The sequence below is a fragment of the Rattus rattus genome, chromosome 17, assembly GCF_011064425.1.
Source record: "Rattus rattus isolate New Zealand chromosome 17, Rrattus_CSIRO_v1, whole genome shotgun sequence".
Classification (NCBI taxonomy): domain Eukaryota; kingdom Metazoa; phylum Chordata; class Mammalia; order Rodentia; family Muridae; genus Rattus; species Rattus rattus.
The window spans coordinates 14,174,786-14,180,785 of record NC_046170.1 but is presented as its reverse complement, the minus strand read 5'-3'; positions in this window follow the sequence as shown (position 1 = coordinate 14,180,785).

The window sequence follows — 6,000 nt, the reverse complement described above, 5'->3', positions numbered from 1 at the left end:
GTACTGCCACGGTAGCTGGGAGGGCCAGGGGAGGGCGTGGCTTCACAGACTCAGACCGCTGGGTCCAGGACTTCTGAGGGGTGGCTCTGCAGAGCATAGCTACGTTCTGGAATTCAGTGAATAGCACATTTCCTACAGCTATGGACCTGCTTCATGGCCAGGCTTTTGTGGAGGAGATTTTCTTTATTTAACTCACCCTCATACTAACAGCCCATAAGGCTTCTTTCTCCCACATAAGCACTGGCTGTCATTTGTTTTCTTTGTTATAAACATTCTGACCAGCATGGCCGTCATAACCATCTCTGAGTCATTTTAATTTGCATTTCCCTAATGGCTATTTTACTTACTCTGTGTCCAGGTGTTTTGTTTTTTTGTTTTTGTTTGTTTTTTGTTGTTGTTGTTGTTGTTAAAGATTAATTTATTTTATTTATATGAGTATACCGTAGCTGTCTTCAGAGACACCAGAAGAGGTCATCAGATTCCATTATAGATGTTGTCAGCCACCATGTAGTTGCTGGGAATTGAACTCAGGACCTCTGGAAGACCAGTGAGTGCTCTTAACCACTGAGCCATCTTTCCAGCCCTATGTTCAGGTTATTGACCCATTTATAGTCTTTTTGGGTGGCCAATTTTCACAAATCTTTATACTTTCTATATATTGACCTTTTGTTTGAAGTATAGTTGGCAAAGATATTCTCTTTTTTTTTTTTTTTTTTTTTTTTTGGAGATGGGGACCCGAACCCAGGGCCTTGCGCTTGCTAGGCAAGTGCTCTACCACTGAGCTAAATCCCCAACCCCAAAGATATTCTTTTTTAAAGAAGATTTATTTATTTTATGTATGTGAGCACACTGTTGCTGTCTTCATACACACCAGAAGAGGGCATCAGATCCCATTATGGATGGCTATGGCCACCATGTGGCTGCTGGGAATCTTTTTTTTTTTTTTTTTTTTTTTTTTCCGGAGCTGGGGACTGAACCCAGGGCCTTGCACTTCCCTAGGCAAGCGCTCTACCACTGAGCTAAATCCCCAACCCCTGGGGAATCTTTTTTCTATAGACTGTTCACTCTGCTGTGTACTCTTCTTTGGCCTGTAGAAGCTATGCATGTGTTATGTGTGCACACACTTGCCCTGCGTCAGAGGACAGCTTTGTTGGCACTTCCTCCTACCTTCAGGTGGGACAGTGGGTCTTTACCAACAGGGCTAGCTCCCTGACCTCATTTGTTAGTTCTTAGGGCTACTTTCCTGTGCTGTGGGGGTTCTTTTTAGAAAGTCTCTGCCTATACTTACATCTGGAATTGTTTTCTCTATGCTTTTCTCTATCAGTTTCTGCATTTCAGGTTTTAGTGCCCCCACCCCCACTCCCATGAAAATTAGGGCTCTGAGTTCATTCCTCTACAGGTTTTGCCAGCACTGTTTATTGAGTAGATAGTCTTTTTTCTAGTCAATATTTTTGGCATCTTTGCTAAAAAAGTAAATGTTCATAGCTGTGTGAGTTGATGTCTGGGTCCTCTTATTCTGTCCCAGTGGCCTACATGTTTCTTTTTGTAGCTGCACTACCATAGTGATAGACCTTACTGTCTATCACTATGGTAGTGCAGGTGGATTTTTTTTTTTTTCCGGAGCTGGGGACCGAACCCAGGGCCTTGTGCTTGCTAGGCAAGCGCTCTACCACTGAGCTAAATCCCCAACCCCAGGGCAGGTGGATCTTATATATTAAAACCAGCCTGGGGCTGGAGAGATGGCTCAGTGGTTAAGAGTACTGACTGCTCTTCCAGAGGTTCTGAGTTCAATTCCCAGTAACCACATGGTGGCTCACAACCATCTGTAATGGGATCTGATGCCTCTTCTGGTGTGTCTGAAGACAGCTACAGTGTACTCACATACATAAAAAAAAAAAAAAAAAAAAAAAAAGCCCGGTTGGTCTACACAGCAAGTTTCAGGCTGCTAGGAATATCCCCCTCCCCCAGTAATAAAAATGCCAATGTACAGCAAATTAAATGCTCTTTGAAGTCCCATTGCATACTCAGACATCTGACAACCTTAAAAGAACCTCATTGTTAACATTGGAGATAGCCAATGACTTGGGTTAACTCTTTTTATCCAAATTAAAATGTGTTTCTGTAGGATGATGTCATTGCGCAGGTGAAGGCAGGTACAAGATAGAACGAGGCCTGTCATTGGACGAGAAGGAAGGATGGGTAGGAGAAAAGTTTTAGAGAGGAGGAGGAGACTTGGGTGAGGGAGGAGGAAGCAGCCAAGAGAACATGGAGACTGATGTTCCTCTCTGCACATTTACAGGTTGTTATGAATGTTCTTAAGGGATGGATGTGTGTGTCTAGGTAGACAATTATATCTTATCAATTGGATCAGAGGATTTTGTGCTGTGTGTTCTTTCATGTGGCGATTTAATTGAGTTTGAGAGAGTGCGTGGTGGCTGGACACACTGGGCCACCACAGAATTGGGACGTGTATGTCTGGCATGGAGGCAACCTGCCTTGGGAACTAAATGGGTAGAGAGATTGTTGTTGGGCTCAGAGAATGGCCATCGACAGTGTGATGTGGGGTGGAATTAAGTGGGTGAGACACTTTCCTGAGATATAAGTATCTAATAGATGTCATGTGGCACTATGGTGACAGCACGTAGTGTGGGATAAAAGAAAGCATATTTTAATATTACAGCAACACATTTCACTTATCTGCTACCTTTACTTTTTATGGGTCACAATGCATTCTTATAATTTTAGATATAATACTCATATTTGTTAGTGGTAAATGTTTTAACAGATACATAGGACAAAATAAAAAATAGACCATGATAGCTAGTATATTTAATATGATCCACAGATTTTTTTAGTGACTTTTCCAACCACTTCTCTATACTCAAGACCAACTTCCTGCTCATAGCATATTCAAGGAATAAACCTTTCCAGTACCAAGGGACATAAGACAATATGTTCTAAATACACTAAATGGTATGCTTGACCAACAGAGAAAATATAAAGTAGAGTTCCCAGAACCAAATGCACACTTTGGTTATTAGAATTTCAGCAACTTCAGCATTGTGGAAAATTAAAATACTCCAGGCCCAGAATTGTATTGGATAGATTTCATCAACTTGATACAAGCATGAGGCATCTAGGAAGAGGGAAAGTCAGTTGAGGATATCAGATTGGCCTGTAGATAACTCTGTGGGCATGTTCCTGATTAGTGACTGATATGGAAGTACCCAGGCCACTGTAGGCAGTCTCGTACCTGGGCAAGCGGTCCTGAGGCATATAAAAAAGCAAACTGAGTAAGGCACAGGGAGCAAACCTATAAACAATGCTATTCCATGGTCTCTGCTTCAGTTCCTGCTTCCACCTTCCTTCCTTGAGTTCCTGCTCTGACTTTCTTTCATGATGGACTGCCACTGTAAGCTGAATAAACCTTTTTCCCCCAAGTTTCTTTTGGTCATAGTATTTATTGCAACAATAGAAACATAACTTAAACAAAAGTGAACATTATTTTGGGCTATTTTAGTCTCTTAAGGCAATTTATTATTTTTTATAATTAAAAAATTATATGTAGGGGTATTTTGCCTGCTCGTATGTCTGTGAATCACCATGTGTGTGGCTGCCAAAGCCAGAAGTGGGCATTCAATTCTCCTAGAACTGGAGTTACAGATGGTTGTGAGCCACCATGTGGGTGCTGGGAATCCAACCCAGGGCCTCTGGAAGAGCAGCCAGTGCTCTTAACCACTGAGCCATCTCTAGTCCCCATAGCCGACTTAACATCTACCTCTGTGTGAGGCCTAACATCCCTAATGGCCGTACTCCCGGGTGAGCACTCAGCTCAATAGCTTGCTTCATGTGAACCAGCCAAAGGCCTGAAATTCCTTTCTAGAAGTCTCCCCAACCAAACAGATAACTGATGATGAATCAGGCTGCTCTGAGACATACCATTTTGGATTGTAATTCTAGGCACACTTTTTTATGTTAGACATATGTATGAGAACTTGGTTACTCTCTCCAGAATGAAATCATTCTTTTGCCTTCCAGTGGTCAACTCAGTTAAGCCTTCTCTTCTTTTTTGATGTCATAAACACCCTAAAAAATTTCCTTTTGCCTCTTTTTTTTTCCCTTCCATGTTAACCTACTTTTTTTTTTTTTCCGGAGCTGGGGATCGAGCCCAGGGCCTTGAGCTTGCTAGGCAAGTGCTCTACCACTGAGCTAAATCCCCAACCCCCATGTTAACCTACTTTTTTTTTTTTTTTTTTTTTTTTTTTTTTTTTGGTTCTTTTTTTTTTGGAGCTGGGGACCGAACCCAGGGCCTTGCGCTTCCTAGGCAAGCGCTCTACCACTGAGCTAAATCCCCAACCCCGTTAACCTACTTTTTAATAACCATCCAATCAAATTATCTTTCAAACCTCACCCACCATTTCTGGCTATCTCACTTAATTAAGGCCAAGGCTGCATACAGTCCACCAGCACAAGGGTGGATGTTAGGAAAAACAGAGAAACACTGGCCACTATGGTCCTCCACCTGTCAATGATTCCCCCCTTCCCAAAAAGGTTACTTAAGACAGTGCCTAAAAATCTGCTCCATTCATTGTCTTCATTAGGGTTCTATTGCTGTGAAGAGACACCATGACTGTGGCATCTCTTATCAAGGAAAACATTTAATTAGAGACCAAGCGTTCAAATACATAAGCCTATGAGGCCATCTCTCCAATCCCTCTCTTGTAAGAGTAGGTGGGGCCTGCGTCTTCTGGACCACAGGGCCGCGGGTGGAGGGGACGCTCTGGGAGGCAGGACACAGTTTACCCCATGCTGCTACCTGGCTATGAGAAGCGGTAGAACACCATTCCGGGGGTGGGGAAGTGTGTTCTGAGCACAGGGACAGCAGGAGGTGGCTGGGGAGTCCCCGGACCTGCAAGGGGACCAGGGCTGTCTGGTTCTCAGCCTCTTGGGCATCCAGGTGCTGCTGGGATGCCTTCGCTGAGAATAGAATGGGGGCCCGCGGGGCTGGATCTATCCCGGGGCTGAGGGGGAAAAAGGTGGGTACTATCCGATCCGGCTGGTCCCACTGGGAGTGTCCTTGGCTTGACTATGGCGGGCTGCAGGCTTGGTGGCTGCCGCTGCTGGGAGCACAGGGAGGCGGAGATTAGACAGAGGTTCTGTAGGCGAAAGGCTTCTCTAAAGCTCCCCACAGTGGATCTCGTGAAAAGAGGCAGTGCTGGGGCTGGGGATTTAGCTCAGCGGTAGAGCGCTTACCTAAGCGCAAGGCCCTGGGTTGCGAAAAAAAAAAAAAAAAAAAAAAAAAAAAAAAAAAGGCAGTGCATGATTTCAAGACGTTTATTGTCATGGCAGAAAGTGAATGAGTAAAACCATACCGCCCTTCTCAGAGTGGGCCTGAGATTAAATACCTTTTGCAGGGAGGAGTGTCTGGGAAGGAAAGGTGATTGGCTAAGCCTCCAGGCCTTTAGGTACCTCATTATACTGGAGATCTGTCTTGAGCCTAGGTGACCTGTGATGGGGTCTGAGGCATTGCCCTTACCTGACTGATGGTCACCAAATCTATGGAGGGCTGCGGGCCAGTGACCGGCCTGGTTTCCTGGGAGTCAGGCAGGGTGACCAGGGTTTCAAACCTCCTTAACCGGAAACCAGGGTCTTTCACTGTCCCATACTCTCTCTCTCTCTTTAAAATACTTTTTATTGTTTGAAACCCCCCTCATTCCTTACACTCCAATTCCTTACCCACCCTCTTAGCTGCCTGGAAGCCAGTCTTCTCCTAGCAGCGTTCAGATGAAGATGTAGACCTCTCAGCTCATCCTGTACCATGCCTGCCTGGATGCTGCCATGCTCCTGCCTTGATACTGGACTGATCCTCTGAACCTGTAAGTCTGCCCCAATTAAATGTTCACAGTAGGGGTTGGGGATTTAGCTCAGTGGTAGAGCGCTTGCCTAGGAAGCGCAAGGCCCTGGGTTCGATCCCCAGCTCCGGAAAAAAAAAAAAAAAAA